Source organism: Ambystoma mexicanum, chromosome 2q, assembly GCF_040938575.1.
Source record: "Ambystoma mexicanum isolate Mex_15411 chromosome 2q, UKY_AmexF1_1, whole genome shotgun sequence".
Taxonomy (NCBI): Eukaryota; Metazoa; Chordata; class Amphibia; order Caudata; family Ambystomatidae; genus Ambystoma; species Ambystoma mexicanum.
Window position 1 is genome coordinate 183,753,524 of NC_090924.1, and position 18,022 is coordinate 183,771,545.

Sequence of the window (18,022 nt, forward strand, 5' to 3'; positions counted from 1 at the left end):
TTTCCTGTAAAAGTTAGCTAGCTCCAGGAAGGATTGAATGTGTTTCACAGTGGTAGGAACAGGCAAAGACAGGATAGAATCAACCTTGGAAATATCCATTCCGATGCCTTTTAGGCTAAGAACAAATCCGAGGTAGTGAACGGTTGATACATGGAAAAGGCATTTTTCAGGTTTGGCCAGGAGCTTCTGTTCACGTAAAAGCTGTAGAACTGCCTTGACATGTTCTGGGTGTTTCCGAGGTTCCTTGGAGTAAATCAATATGTCGTCTTTGTATGCAATGACGAAAAAGAACAACATGTCAGAAAAAACTCGATCCATGAAATGTTGGAATACAGCGGGGATATTAGCAAGTCCAAAGGGCATCACCAGATACTCAAAGTGGCCAAAGGGAGTTCTGAAGGCTGTTTTCCACTCATCGCCTTCTTTTATACGAATGAGATGGTAGGCACCCCTCAGATCGAGTTTAATGAAGATGACTGCACCCCTCACTGCCTCAAGGATGTCCGAAATAAGAGGTAATGGGTAACGGTCCTTGAGCATGCATTGATTGAGGCCACAGTAATCCAAACATGGCCTAAGCTCCTTGGAATCTTTCTTAGGAACGAAGAAGATAGAGGCTCCCGCTGGGGACTTGGAAGGCCGAATAGTTCAGTTTGTTAGGTTGGTGTCCAGATATTCTCGGATGGCCCTTTTTTCAGGCTAGGATAGAATGAACATTCTTCCAAAGGGAATCACTGCTGAAGGTTCATTATCAATGGCACAATCTTCAGGCCTGTGAGGTGGGAGAGATTGAACAATGGCCCTTGAAAACACATCTGAGTATGTTTGGTAAGCCTGGGGAATCTGGACGATGTTGGAGACTGTTACCAAGGATTGTCGGAGTTCCTGTAGATTTTCTGAGGGGCTTGGCAAGGTGGTAAGAGATAAACAATGGGACATGCAGTGTTCTGATCCAAGAAAGAAGGAGCCTGCTGCCCAAGTGATGTATGGATTGTGTTTCTGTAGCCAAGGCATGTCTAAAACCATGGGATAGTGGACAGATCTTATGATGTCAAATCTAATCATTTTTTGATGGTTGTTTATCGAAAGCAGTTTCTCCTCGGTTTGATGAGTTATGGGTCCCGAAGACAAGGGTCTGCCATCAATGGCTTCAACAGGTTGCATTACCTCTTTTGTTTCTCAGGGAATGTGATGGCTGAGGGCCCAATCATGATCTATGAAAATGCCCATGGCTCCGCAATCCACTTAGGCCAGGATGGGGTAGGATTCTTTTTTGGAAGGTGACAGAAATGTCTGTAAAATCACAAGATTATTCTGTCCTGGGGAGTTCAAGGAAGGAATTGATGAGAAGCAAACATCCTTCTCCCGAAAATGTGCTCCATTTAGGATCGGGAGCTGGCGTTTCTCGAACGCCGAGGCGGCGCATTAGGACACTCTCTTACAAGTTGTTTATCAGAGGCACAATACATGCACAGCACTGTATTGATCTGACGGATCCTTTCTTGGGGGGAAATTGGTCCTCAGAAGGCGCCTAGTTGCATGGGTTCTGGATCTGAGGCCTGTGATGCAACGGCTTCTTTCTTGTAGGGGTGGTCTGTGACTGCCTTTGGGAATGTCGGCTTAGACTTTTCTCTGCCTTTCTTTCCTGGATCCGGAAATCAATCTGTAGGGAAAGGTCCATGAGAGCTTGGAAGGAGCTTGGGGGAGCCACCCTAGCTAATTCGTCCTTTATCTCATCATTCAGAACTCTTCAAAAGAGGGTGAAGCTGGCTTCTTGGGACCAATCGGCCTCTTTTGCTAGTTGTTTAAAGCGAGTCACATATCTGAGCATATCCTGGGACCCTTGTTGGAATTCAAGCAGTCTTTCTTGTGCACTATACACGAGTTCTGGGCGATCAAACATGGCCTTAAGGGCGTCCACAAACCCATCGTAATCATCCAGGAGTGCATCACCCGCATTGACTAAAGGGGTTGCCCAGGTTAAGGCATTGCCCGTGAGATGTGATATCATAAATCCCACCTTAGCTCTTGGGGTTGAAAAGTAGTATGGTTTGAAGGTAAAATGTACCAAACAAGAATCAAGGAAGGAATGGAGGGATTTTGATGAACCATCGTATTTGTCCACTACTCCTCCCAACAAGACATTCTCTTTGGCTGCAGAGTCACGAGATAAAACTAACTGTTTTAATGCTGCATTCTCTGCCTTAAGATTCTGGACTTCAGTGGTTAATTCCTGCATATCTCGCATGAGGTCTTGAACAGCGCCTTCCATATCTGCCTTTGTATCAGGTTTGAGGCGTCTCAATCTGTCACAAGTCTCTCCCCTTCTCACCTGTTTTTCTTTACTTGTGACATTCTTGGAAGTGACTTCCTTCTTTCGCACGGTCTGGGATTTATACAGGCCCGTGTGTGAGTCTTCGGAATCCAGCGTGAGGTTTGCAATGTCCTGTGCTGGTTAATGTTCAAACACCCAGGATCGGGAACAAGGAAGGGAATAATGTCCTGACTCGGAGGTACGGAAGTATTGTAGGACCGACCACAGAAAAGATCCAGGAAGGAAGCACGGAAGTAGGAGGGTAAGGAAAGGGAACGAATAGGAAAATATAATCAGGGAATTGGGAGCAAGGACTAGAAAGGAAACGCAGAGCGGACTCCGGCAACACACGTCTGACTATTCCAAGTAGTAGCGTTGAGACGCGCAGAGCCGCTGGGGCGTGGCTTTTTAGTAGGAAGTTGCACGTAACGCGCAAAGGCTGGTAAGCAGTGTTTCGAAAGAGACGGCCATGTTGGAAGGAACACAGAGGTCAGACCTCGGTGCATCATGGACCACAAAGTCCAGAATGGACGTAATCGGCGGTTCATGACAGTCAGGGTCAGAATAAGGGACCACTTGGCTAGTTTGAACAGTCAAGATCCTAAACTGCCATTAGTAATTAATTGGCAAACTTGTCATTAAATGCAAGACAAACAGGATATACGATATATTGGTCTCATGAGGGCTAAACAAAGCAAAAGAGGGGGAGACCTCAAACAAAAAATACGAGGCTTGGAATCGAAATGTATGTGTAATTTACGCTGTACCTCTGTGGGCCTCAACACAGATCATGAAATGCATGTGTTTCTATAATATGGCTGCATACATTTATTTTCTTTTGTGTAATTTCATGTAAGAATGATAGAGATTGTGATAATATTAATACTGATATGACCTGGTCTTTACGCAACCTTTAGGTTTTTCGTACTTGCCCTAATGGGAAATTAGCCCAGACCTGTTTGAATTTAAGAACTGCCAAGAGTATCACATGATGCTCTTGCACCCTACCGCCCCTAGCACAAGCGGTACAGTTACCTTAGACCATTTCCTCTTATGATGCCACAGTATCATGACACGCTCTACCATTGTGTGACACACTTTAGGCAATGTTATACAATGTTTTCTTAATGCGAGGACCTGTTTATCTAATGCTGTTTCGTGTAGGTGGGGAATGAGGATTGCACTCTCTCAACGCCACCATCATGAATTCGATCTAAGTAATCTAGGAATAGTTTTGGAATTAATGCCTACTGAAGTCCATGTTAAGTCTGATCCGTATGCATTGCTGTTATCATACAGTATCACATGAGGATTGGTGTTTTCTAATGCAACCGACTCATATGCGAATCAAGCAATTTAGGAGTACATGTGGGACTCACAGAGTATTTACTGACTACAACCACCTTTAAAAAAAGTACATTTATTTTTGGGGAATATAGCAACACCGGCAACAGACGACCGGCTATATCTACACATAGATGCTATGCGGAACTGCGCACATGATCATTGATTTCCAAAGCGTATAAAGCTTTGGTAAGCCAGCATGTTCTAAACTAACTGTTTAGGATGCCAATATCCTATACCACACAATCTCGTGGTGATAAATTTTGGAAGATGGAAAAAACCGCTTTAAGACCCATTGTGTATACTTATGCCACTGAAGACAGAAACAATATACCAAACAATGTTTTCATGAGACAGCTTGTATGCTTAAATTCCTTCAAATCACGGAATGTGACATTTCTCTACACTACTCACATTTTGGTTAGCGAACATCTAGACCAGAAAGTATTAAGAATTGAAACACAGGGATGGTAGTGATTTGCAAGGCCAATCAATTGCATAACATCTTTAAGAAGTAAGCACTAAATGTGCCTGTGATCACGCCAATTAATAGACTCATTAATACCATTATCCAAATCTGTGTGATGCATAAGTTATACATCTGACTTGCCTTTCCCTGTTTTGTGTTCCCTGCTCCCTTCGCCAACCCGCATACCCAACATCGCAACTGGCATGTCATGTATACAATTATTGACATTTTTTACACTCTTTTTTTTTCATCTCTGTGACTTTCCTCAATTGCCCAGATTTTTCTCGTTTTTTACTCTAATTTGTATTATATTTCATGCCACATATGACCACATTCTGTTCTCATCGTATAGCACTTTTTGATTTTGTGTTATTATTTGTTTATGTTTAAATGATGTGTACATGACAGGCTTGAGGACGACCTAGGGTAGAAACACGGGTCAGCTGCAGTTGCAAGCCATATTTATGGCTTCAAATAAATACATTTGTGAATAAAGACTATTTTTTGGCTTTGGAGAATTTCTAATCAGAGAATTACTCTAATATCCACTGTGCCGAGCGCAATCTCCCAACCCCAACCCAACGAACTTATGTATATCAAACCACACTTTCATTTGCAGTGATTCTGGATTTTGAAGCGAAAAGACAGAAGATGTTTTGAGTCGAAAAGGATCCATCTTTGTTATGCTTTGCTTCGGAAGTGAGGTCCCCTTTCCTTCTCGTCGGCTTCTTTTAATGCGTGTGGTGACAATGTTGTTTGCACTTTGGAAAGCTGGGTTGTGCATTAGGTTTATGTTATGGGAGTAGTGTGGAATGGAATAAAATGAGGTTTGAGGGTGATATTCTTTGCCATTGGATGCATGTACCTCAGCATAAGAAGATTTCAGCAGGTGTGCTAACTCACTTTCTTGAAGATATTCAAATGTACTGCCAATGTTTTGTTCAATAAGCCAAGACTTTAGAATGTGTGTTGCCCACCTTGTTGCATTTTGAGTATTATTTTGTGTTTTGCTCTTTCCAGTTCAGCAAGATCATTAACAGACATGCAATGATGCTTGGTGGACTGCCATCTGGTGGAGTAAAGGAAGAATGGTCTGGATTTCTTTCTTCATGCAGCCAAGTTTCCAATGGCATTTTCCCAAGTATGTCAAAAGTGACGATGGTCAACGTGCCCTGGTTAGTTCTTTGATCTTCCGTGTGAAGAGACAGATTGGAGCATGTTCTTTGTCAGCTAAGGTAATTTGTTTTTGCACATAAATGTTCCGTTTCTTTTTTTTTCCCTGGCTGTGGGCTGAGGACGTATAATGTATTCAAGGCAGAGGTCAAGGGTGAATTATGCTCATCCAGAGGGTGATGTCTCATCTACGTTTGGAACGTGGACTGTCATTGGTGAATACAGCCCCTGTTCTGAGCATTTTAATTGGTTAAAGATGAAATGCAGGGTGCAAATGTTCTGTATGATCATCTTTTGAGATCCTTTCCCGATGTTCCCAGGATGGGTGGACAGGCCTTGCCTGTCTTGGCATTTTGCGGATGACATCGTTCTAATGGTGCGTACCACAATAGCTCTACAGAGTCTCATCTCTGATTATGTGTATTTTGTGGACAGCTTTGATCTGGTGTTTAATACCAAGAAGGCAGCTGTGATGGCCTGCTGTAGAGGGATGCAAACTGTGAAATTTAGGGCCATGTATTGTAAGGGAGCTACGATCCCCATAGCTGATAATTTCGATTATTTGGGGGTCAGGTTCTCTTCTAACTTTGGCCCGAAACCACAGGTGAGCAAACAGGCTGCCCGATTTAAGCAGGCAATGGGAGGCATCATCAGGTCAATGGGCATGTTTAGAATTAAAAGAATCGACTTGCTGTTAAAATTGTATAATGGCAAAGTGGCCCCTGTCGCAAGATTCGGGATGGAGCTGTGGGGATACTCCAATGTTAATTAGATCCAAGTAGTGCTCAGGTTGTGGGACAATGAGAAAGCAGACCTTACCCATGAGTTGATCAATTATATGATTGCTGCAGAGACCTGTGGAAAGGTTTTGTGGTTGTGCCACATCAAGAAAAAATTGACTGAACTCAACATTACATATATTTGTATCCACCGTCCAATGTCTTATCTCGAGGCGATGTTGGGTCAATGAGAGAAAGAATCAAGATCTTGAAACCTAAGAACAGAGGGCTATTGACCATCATGTCTCTTGGTATACAGAATTATTTACTGTGGGCGGAGGGAGTCCTCATTACAAGGGCACAGTTTTATTGTCTTTTGTTACGTTCAGTGGTGGCAGCGTGCTCTGGGATGTTGCTAATCAGTCTTGTCCATTTGCTATGGAGTGAGAGGCTCTGTGTTACAGCCCTTGCTTTGTGAATTGGGTTTTGTTCAATATCAGCCTACCCTGACTTTTTTTATAATGGGTTGAATCTCCATGTTTCGGATGGTCTGTCTTAACCTGTTTCTAATTAGCACTTTACATCAGAAAGCTTTTGCTTAGGAGTATGTCATGATATGGGGATATGTATGGTTGTTCAACTTTTTATGATATGGTGAATGATATGCTTTTTAAACATTGTATTCATTTTATTTGAACTGATATGTAATTTTCTTATTAATTTTTCTTTTGTACAGTTTTTATGGAATGTTTTGTACATCTCCGAAATAAACATTATGATGATATGTTTCTTTTGATTGAGGAAGCAACAAATGGCTTACTACAAAGGCAGAGGGCAACTTCATGTACATTAATTCTCTCACCTTGTGTCTAGCTATAGTGTGCTTGGGATGCAGGCCTGGCAGATCTGGGTCAGGCCAAACAGTGCCCAGGAAGGATTGGTGACAGAAGCCACTGTGACACACCCCTCTGAGCAGGTCACTGGATGTGCAAAGCAGACAACGAGAAACACTGATGATATTTGCGTTCATGCTGTGCTGTCACTGAGTATTTCAGGCTGCTCTTACCCATTACCAGCTAGCTAGTGCTAGCCCCCACACCCTTCCTGTTGCTACAGTACTGGGTATGAGCTGCACAGACAGCCCTGCCTCTGAACCCAACCATTCAGGCATTCTTCACTAATGGACTGCCAACCTGTTAGTGATGGCAGCTCTATAGTTTAGAGTCCAGGTGAAAAACGTTGTGGCACATTTAGCTGCATTTAAAATTGTTTTTTTTCATGTGTAATACAGATATCTGCTCTTGGCACTGCCTCACTTTCTAGTGGCCTATGGGCAGAAGAGGACTGGCAACCTTTTCAATGGGGGGCAGGCCCCATTCTGTGGCCCATGTTGCGGGCAGGCATGCACCGACCAGCCCATGGTACAGAGCCCTCCAAAACACAATTATAATTGAACAATTGATTTTAAAAACACTTTCAAATGTAAACATCTAGGAAACCACAATGTAGTGCAGTTAAGCACAGCAATTTATTTTAATGAACAATACAAAATATTCAAAAATATTATTGCTATTTTTTGTGTGATTTTTAAATGTGCCTTGCAGATTCATGCTTGTTTTGTACATCAAGTTGTAGAGCTCGTTATTTGTTGGTTGGTTGAATAGATCTTAGCAAAACCAAATGACTATGCTTAACATCTCTACAATTTTGTTTCCTATGTACACCTGTTTCACAAGTATTATTAAATATCAAACATTCAATTTGAAAGGTGGGTTGGGGTATTGCATAGTAAAATCTCACTTACTGACATAACTGCACCAATGCAGAAAACATATATCTTGAAATGGAAGCATTTCCTGGTGATTTAAAATGTTTTACCAATTATCAGATGTACAAAAGAAACACCACGTTACATTACTCTCATGTTTACCTGTTATATACTTCTATGAGCAGTCCTGGTGTATATTTAACACAATGCGAGCCATATCAGTGCTTGAGCATGTGAATACTACCACTATTTCAGCTGAATTTCATCTACAAAACACGAGAGGGCATTGAAACTTTTTTACTGATATGGGTGTGCAGCACAACTTGTATAAGCACAACTGTGCCTAACAGACACTACAATAGTGTATTTCTCAAAGCAAAGACACACATTTTCGCCTACTGTTCACACATAATGTTTATCAGAATAAGCAAAACTATAAATCGCACAATGCAGTCTTTTGACTAACAAGTAAAATCTAGCTCAGTGCATCTATGTGACCTGCTTCCACCCACTCCATCCCCATTTGCCCCTTCGTTCTGCTGGCCCTACCAACATGGAGGGGCAAATCATTTCCAGATTTGTTTTAGAAAAAAGGGAACGCAAACTCCCATCTTGCACCCCCAACAATAAGATGAGTAAGAAAGGAGAGGGGCTGGTGAGCAATTTGTGATGACCTTGTCTCAGGAGATTAAGGTAGCTCAGTTGATTGAGGATGTGTATCAGAGTGCTGGGTGTAATCTGAATGTCATGGTTCCGCATTCAATCAAGGTGGATTCATTTTGCTTCTAAAGTTGATACAAAAGTGAAGTGGCCATTCAAGTTGTGGTATCTGCTACAAAATGGTATTATCAATATGAACTTGGCACAGCAAATCCACTATAAAAATGGAGTCAATATGCACATGGCACAAACAATCCCTTTATAACGACTGCTTCGCTTGCCAGATCTGACAAATCCAGGAGCACTTTGAAGAGTGTAGGAAAAATAAATAGTTGACTGGACATCTAAAACAATCCTTAAACTCGAAGCGAGTTCAAAATCTGGCATTAAAAGGTGAGCTAACATCTTTCCGGTTTCAACCACAGTGGAGGAGACATTTCTTTGCGCGCCGACATTGTGATCCTTTCACGATACCCGTACATCAATTGTTAGGTAAGTACTGCACGCTCTCCCATTCTGTTTGCACAGCAAAAAATCTCGCACATACAGTAGACCACACGCTCATCAACTGACACTGTCCTCCTTCATTTTCGTTTCCCTTTGGGATAGAGAGCCCGAATTGTATGCCACACTGATCACACGTTGCTGATCGGCCCACTGTTCCCAGCGACCTGAACACCTACAATGTACAGTGACGCGGGTCCTTTCTGGGTAAACTACACGTTGTTTGTATACCCTTCAGCAATTCACCTCTGATACAGAGGGTCAGTAATTTGAGGCCTTTTTCACTCTGTCCCCCACCCAGAACAAATCCAGTGCATTTCGTTAGCTCAGCATCTCCAATGAGCCGTATGCTGCCCACCAGCAGCACCCAACCATTGGCCCTCCACACCTGCCCGAGCCCAGAAACAAAGGCTGAGCTCTCCTGAGGCTCAGCATTTAAGAAATGGGGCTTTCGAATTCCATGGAAAGCTTTTTTCCATGGAATCCCTTGCTATTTGCCACAATTAACTTTTAAGCAGTTCACAACTCAGACGTATGTTCCACATTGCCTCCCACAACATACAGGCCTCATTATATGTACATATCCTTCTAACAGGATCTTTACAGCTATGCCCTGACAAAGGCGGCCTCCTACATCCACACACCGCCGAAACGTGATCTGACTTGGGGACTTACCATTGTTCCACTCATTTGGCCAGCTTGAAAGCTTTGGACATCCTTCTCCTTTCCCCCTCCATCGCGTAGGCAGACACTTTTGGTGTTCACTTGCAAGGATAGCAACAACATTTTTCGTTGAAACCAAGGAAGGATTTGTATTGTCAAAAGAATAACATAAGCAATTTAGCTTTCAAGAATGTAAATACAACAGTAATAAATAATAAGTGTGATTTATTACCGCTATTTTACTTTCTGTCCCTGTTAGTCAGTATCAACTGACTTAACTGCTAAGTTAGACACAACTATTGGATCTTTCAAGAAACATTCAGGATACTGTTTCCTAAGTAAGGGTACCGTTTAAAGAAACCACATTCAGCTTTTCATCTATCTACTGTTTGTTACAATTTTATCTGGAATGTTGTATTTCTAATATTTTCAACTGTCTCTTACATGTTCTGCTTCCTTCAATACCAGCTCTGGTCTTGCACACTGCTACCTCTGGGTCCATTTCACTAACTATAACCTACTTATGTACTGTTCTGTCGTTTGTCAAGACTGCAACATACTCTCATACTATATTTGTAAGCCCACTACACATACAAGGCATTTGCATTGTACCAGAATGTTTGTTTTGTTTCTGACCATTAATGTGTAATAACTATGTTTTTGTTTCGTCTTGAAATGTGAGTAAATTACCATTCATGCCCCGTGAATACATTTGAGTGGCCTGTATGCTTTCTTTGGATGCAATTATTATCATTGTTTTATTATTTGTTGATGTGAGAAGGTCCTAAATGAATAACCAAATTGATATCAACGCCCGGCAGTAGTTTCTCTTTATGTTGTTTGTATTAAAAGGGGAGTGTCAACGCAAGATTAAAAGGCCTAACTACTGGTTTTCTCGCTTTTGTTTTTACATTATTTACACTGGTAAATTCAGTGTAGTGAGGGCACGAATCAGAGACATGTGTGCGACCTGCATGTTACTGACAACAAATCTCAACACTGCAAACTTCTGAGGATGATAAAAAGAAAGAGTTTGATAGAGTTTCGGTCATATCAGAACCTGCATTTGTCATCAAACTCAGTGATAATAGATCATGGGTGAGTTGGTGAAATAGTACGGACACTTGAGAAAATTCTGCTAGATTTGCTAAACATGAAAAGTTGTTAAAAAACAGAGGTAAAGGCAAAAGATCAAAAGCAGCTCACGCAGGGGGACACATTAAACCAAAGAGGTTTATGCACACACATGTGCTGGCTTAACTAAGAATGTAGTAAAATGAGTACAGAACACTATGTGATCTCTGGCATCACACTTCATTTCCCTGGCAATCAGGCAACTGTAAATTGCACAGCTATTGTGGGGTACCGACCAGCAAGTCATCCCTGCTTGGGCATTCAGATTAACAGTAGAACATAGCTGTTTTCCAGCTGAAGTGGTGTAGAAACAATGAGACCAGTAGCCATTTAGAAATATCTAAAATATTCACAGCGGGAGTGTTAATAAGCAAGGCTTAAGGTTGTGGTTATCTACTGTCTAAGTGTTAAGGGTGAGTGTAAAAATGGGCAACCTGTGTGGGGTCACTCTCCCTGTCAAGCTGTTCTTCTGCTACAGGTTGATATGAGAAGAGGTAAGCGCAGGAGGGTAGGGGGGCCCAACCTCTAGACTCGCAAATTAAAGCTTTGAAAGTGTTTAGTTAGAATGGGGCATTCTCTCTCTAGACAGCCCTTATCACAAAGCTATATGGAAACATACATATCACACGCCACCTCCACTTGGTTATAAGAACTGGGCTGCACATTCTGGAAAGTTGAACTCATTCTTTCATGGCTCTGCCGTTGATTAAAGGGGTGTCACTGAGGTTAGTAATACTACAATCCATCTTTATGATGCTTCGATAGCAACGGGTTACACTACAGCACTGTGCATAATCTTTTTTATTTTTATTTTTCATGCTGATGGGTTTACAGAAGAAAGCTAAATGACCTTTATCTACACGAGAGATGCCACAAATGCGTGTTAATGTTCGTGGCTTGAGAGGGCCAGGCTGCGTCACTACAATCATCTATTCTGGTAGCAAATGCGCAAATGCACCTGCTTCCAGTATGCATCTGCAGCACGAGCCTGCCTCACAGAAACTGCAATGATTCCCTCTATCTGAAAGCTAAGAAGGCACTTGCAGCCCTCGTGGCTAGGTTTCTACAAACGAGTGTTTACACACGACTGAACAGTATGGGGCAAAAGAATTGGTTCCTAAGAGAGAGGCCAAAAAGAGAAAAGAAAACTCTGGTCACTGATTCACCACTCTCAAGTGTGCGACATTTCCTGCAAAATCATAACTCTCTGTCAAAGCTTTAATGAGCTTTTAGATTATACTTGTTGAAAGTATACTTTCCATTGGATGCCATTCATTGGACTGCATAATAATAAGGGCCGGGATGTCCACACCCAGATTTATCTGAGAGAGCTAGTCCATGCCACAGCAGTTTACAAGGAATGTCATGCTTTATACCCTAACTAACCCGAGGCTGTCATGTTGTGGCTAATTCGAAGGAGAAACGTATTTGTTTATTTCTAACGCACCGGCAGCCGCAGGCATTGGGCACACACATAAACAGGAGATAACACAAGCAGGACAAACAGTCAAGATTCAAGATTCACTAAGGCTGGGGAAGACTGATTACCTGAATTGTAACGTTTTTACTTCCTTATGAAAGGAAACCAAATTCTCTTCCAATCTTTAATACGGGGGGAGAGAGTTCCATAACTGGGCGGCCCTGATGGGAAAGGACCTTCCCAGACCTCTTGATTTTTTGAAAGTGAGGCATTCAATCTGTGCAAGGTTGGAGGAGCAAAATTATCTTACTGGTGTATTGCGGGTGATGGCAACTTTTAGGTAGGATGGAGCATTGCCATAAAGAGAACGGTGGACTACGGTACATACTTTGAAATCTCTGCAGTATTGTACTGGCAGCCAATGGAGACTTCTCCTATATTTTGAGATGTGTTCTTTCCATGGAAGGTTCTTAATGATCCGTATAGCATCATTCTGAACACGTTGACATTTCTTTACACAAGAGATATTTGACCCAAGCAACAGGGAGTTACAATAATCCAATCGTGACAGCATAGTGACTCGGGCAATGGCAGTGCAAATGTCCTCTGTTAGAAAAGGCTGAATGTTCCTTAAAAGGCAAAGGTAACAATTACAATTTCTGTTAATCTGGTTGTTATGTTCTTCAGTGTTAAGAGAGGATTCCAAGATAACACCCAGAGTTTTTACTTTGCGCTGGACTGAGATGGTTTTGTCATTTCTGAGGAAATTTTCATTTTACATCCAGGTTGGACCTGGCGTGGGACTAACTGAAGATCAGAAGTTTGGTCTTTCCTCCATTGAGGCACATCCAGTTTTGAGGCATCCAGAACTAAATCAGATTATATGCAAAAAGAAGCTTTGGTGAGTCCTGGGAGAAATCACCTCTTAATTCTAAGACCAATTGCGTGTCATCTGCATATTTGGTAAAAATAGGCATGATGGAGAGTGCACAGGGGCCTGACATATATGATAAACAACACTGATGATAAAGAGGCTTCCTGTGGCACACCTCATAGGATGGAAGACAGTTGAGAGAAAGCATCACCCCAGTGTATACTTGACACACAGTGGGCCTCATCACGACTTGGGCGGTAACGCGGCGCTATTAGCGCATGCAGCATTAGCCGTACCGCCAAACCCCCCGGTGCTATTAGCGCCGGATCACGGGTTTGGCGGTAATCGAATTCCCCATTCCCCACTGAGCCCATTCGGGAATGCCCCATTCCCCATTGGGCTCAATGGGAAAATTTTGCGCTCATACCGCCGGCGGATTTCCCGCCGGCGGTATGAGCGTGAATTTTCGGTGGATTTCCCCCCAGCTCAGAGCTGGGGCGAAATCTGCCGAAGCCCTGATTTGGTGGACCCTTAAATCCAGCAGTAATAGCGCTACCGCTGGATTTAAGGGTTACCGCCAAAGTCGTGATGAGGCCCAGTGTCTAAGGAAGGGTGAAAACCATTCAATCACTTCTTTAGAGCAGTTTCCCATGGAGTAAAGTGTGCTCAATAGGCGCTAATGGTATAGCACATCAAAAGCTGTGGAAAGGTCAAGAAGGAACAGGATGCCTATCTTGCCTTTTTCCATGATTCCAAGCATGTGAGATTACACATCTACAAGAGCAGTCTCAGTACTATGGCCAGGCCTAAAGCCAGATTGCCTATGGTGAAGTATACTAACCTCTACAAAAGACTGAAATTGAAGAGTTGCGACTTTATCTAAGATCTGTAACAGGAACTTGCTATTTGTGATAGGTGTGAGGTTTGTTGGGTCTCTGGGGTCACTGCCTGTTTTTTGTTTTTTTGTGACAGGGTCACAGTGCCTCCCTTAATGGACGAACCGATATGCTTGTCAAGAAAGGGTGAGTTGTCTATGCAAGTAAGAATCGGTGTAAAAGCGGTTCCATATTTGAGATTGAATTTTGGAGTAAGGATTTTTTCTGCACATGATGTGGGTTTCATTAACGAAAGTAGTTTCTCCATGTCTGAAATAAAGGACAATGATAAGGGAAATTGTGGACACATGCCTGTTTCTTTGCTTTATCCATGTCCCCTTTGACATGAGGCAGTAGATAAGGCCAGACAGACACTGGGTGTGATGACCAGGCCAGGCAGCAGCCAATGATAGTTCACTTTTTTATACAGGATGTGCTGAGGTTCTCTGTACGTGTTCTGGCATGGTAACAAAACAGAAATGGTTAGGAATTGGTCCGATTGCCACGTTGGCCTGCCCCCACACCAAATGCTGAAAGATTATTGGCTGCAGCAGTATGCACACTGTTTCCTGAGATGTTTAATGTCGTCACCTAATTAGCTGAGCCCATTGTTAGTCACACCCTGCAGCACACGAATGATAGAGGTTTTCAGGACTTTAGTGGCCTGAACTGCAAGGTGGAAGGATGTGCACAAACATCATCATTTTGTGTTTTTTATAAACATATAAGCTTGCTGAAGTGTTTGGGCCCAAAGCAAGTGCCCTCTGTTTTATCTTGCCCCGGATCAAAATTGTCAAATCTTGGAAATTCTGAAATGAATCAATGTATTTTTTGTGTCATTAATGGTGCAACAGCGCAGCACGCAGGGGTTTTGCAGTGCTTCAACAAGTAACCCTCATCCAAGGGCGGTTAAGGTTAAAAAATAAACATTAGAGAATGCATTTTGGAAACATTGTTTCATTTTCCAGCACTCAAATACAACTTTATCAGAAGTACTGAAAACAGACCTATAACATCAGCAGTGGAAATTGCCACTCCCTCCAATAAATGCAGCCCCAATTCACCAAATTATGTATTTGTGAAATAAATATAAATCATTAGGACGCACAGAATTGGAAAGATCATTTTCTGCTAATAGATCATTAGCAGTGGTGGCTGGTGAATTTTTTAACTAGAGGGGCGTACATAATTCTCCTACATGAGCCATAGCGACTGCGCATAGCATGCAAGCCTGCACCAAAAAGGAGGTTTTGGGGGGGTTCCCCCCGTGACATTTTTTAAAATAATGGGTAAAATGGTGGATTTTAGAGCAAACATTTTAGAAAAATAGGGTAAAAAGCCAAACAGTTTACAAATGGGTTTTGTAGGGTATCACATGAACAAATCCAATAGATGCAAGCCACCAACAGTGCATACTAGCATTTCTCCAACACATTTTCATGATGCCTTTGCACACAATATGTGCCAGTATAAACACATTTCACACTGGCTGTACCCATACATTTCCATGTTTACTGCACCATTATACCCTCTTTATCCAGAAATTGTTGTAACATTTCCATAGACAGCATTCAGCCGCTCATCAGCAACATCCTCAATGAGGCCAAATTCAGTAACCTAGACCCGCCCAACCTGGAGGACCTATACAATAACACTCTCAAATCTGCTCTTGACCAGGCAGCCCCTCTCAAACTCAGGAAAGCCAAACCCTTGGGCCACCTCAACAAATGGTTTACGCCTGTACTAAAAAGTCTCAGGAATATAAAAAGATCAGCTGAATCTATCTGGCGCAAATCCCCTTCCATCATCAGCAAATATGTATTTATATCAGAATCCGCTACCTACAAAGCAGCTATCCTCGCAGCCAAAAAAGAAACCTACAATTCCAGAATACAGAATGCCAAATCCAGCTCAAAGGAACTTTTCAGTATCCTCAAAGAGCTCGAGTCCCCTGCACCTCCCACACAAGATTGCATCAAAGATGCAGAATGGTGTACCAAAATTCAGCAAGCACTCACAGATAAAATTACCTTGCTCCAAAATAAGATTAGTGCTAAAAAGGCAAGCCTCTCCATTGGATACCAACAGGCCTCTGACAATGAGAATACCCCTCTCTCATGCACTCCTTCCAGCTTCTCTCAAGTCACCCCTAAGGAAGTTGAGGACATTATAAAAAGTTTGCATCTCACTGCCAAGGCGACATCTGCCCTGCTACCATTATTAAAGAAGGTGCCAAAGATCTTGCCCCCTTCATCACTGCTCTAATCAACTCCTCATTTGCTTCCAACGAAGTACCCAACAATCTTAAGGAAGCATGGGTCATGCCCTTACTAAAAAAATCTAACCTCGACCCCAATGTCCCCACCAATTATAGGCCCAAAACCACCGTCCCATTACTTCTAAAAATTCTGGATCGGGTGGCTTATCTGCAAATACAGAAGCACCGAGAGGAGAATGAACTCCTTGGACTCAGACAGTCAGGTTTCAGACCCAGACATGGAGCCGAGACAGCCCTCCTTGATCTAAAGATCCAAATGGATGAGGCAAAGGACAATGGCAAGTTAGCAATCCTCCTACTCCTAGACCTATCCGCTGCCTTCGACCTGGTCGACCATCAAAACCTGACCAAACACCTGACCACAGCAGCAGCCTTGTCCACTAATGCATCCGATTGGATTAAATCCTTCCTCTCCAACAGAACCACCAGAGTCTTTTCCCCATCAGCTTCAGCTGACCATACACCGATACTCTTTGGCGTCGCTCAGGGCTCTTCTGTGTCGCCCACCCTCTATAATATATTTACAAAGCTTCTCTTAGACAGCCTGGATAACTTGGGTGTCATCTGCACTTGGGTGTCATCTGCACTAAGTATGCAGATGACACTCAAGTCCTGCTATGACCACGATTCCAAACTTCTAAGCACCATTTACCTTGAGATTCAAGCCTGGATGGCTACCAATATTCTCGGCCCCAACAACGACAAGACAAAGTTGATAATCATGGGTACTTAGGCACGCTTGAATAAACTCAACAATAGATACTCATCTTTCGTCATTGACAGCAACATTATCAATGTCTCCAAAGAAATAAAAACACTGGGGGTCTACCTTTACTTAACTCTGTCGCTCAAAAAACAGGTAAACAGCGTGGCTTCATCCATGGCCTACACCAACAAACTGATCTATAGCTGCAAATCCTACCTGTCCACAAGCAGTTGCCTAACGTTAGCTATCCAAACTCGACTACTGCAACACTCTCTTCCTGGGCTCTTCTGAACACAACCTAAATAAACTCCAGGTACTTCAGAATAACTCTCTAAGAGCAGCCCTCAGCCTTCCCAGATCCTGTCACATCTCAACACACAGAACAAGAAACAAACCAGACTGACTACCCCTCTCTCTACGGCCTGTCGATGACACAGGTGAAAGTGCAATAGAACTGCTTTATATTTCTACAGTCCCACAAACCTTTAGTGAGCCAATTATTTGACTGAGTCCGATGAATACAAAATTGTAAATCACTTTAATAGTTACATAAAACCATAACATAAAAACATTCATAGGATTGTTCATTCATCAATCACACCTTTCATTCCAATTCATATATTCTATGGACTAGGGGTTTGACAGATTACAATTTTTTGAGCATATTGGCTGTTTACAGTATGCATGACAACGGAAAACACATTGGAATTTCCTCTAGGTCGACATATGTTTCGGCCCTTCTTTCAAGTACCATCGTAGTCTGCGATGGTCAATATGGTAGGTATTGGGCCATCTTCAGGACAGTCGTGCTTATATTGAACTTTAGTTCTTGGCTGGCTGACAGAAAGCCAGCCAAGTGAGACCGTACAACAGAAGAAGACCATTTGTGAACTTTTCCAACTCGTCTAATGCATCAACAAGTAGCGGGTCTGATACGGGCCAACAAGGCTCCTCCGGTCCGCCCCCCCAACAATTTTTTCGGGGGAAGGGACAACGCGGCCGAAACAAACAGCAAGGCCCCCCACGGATGCCCACGAGGAATTGGCAGGGCCCTGTCCAAACATGGTAGTTCCAATTTACAACCTATCTCCTTATGTCCTCTCGCCCACTGAAATAAGTGT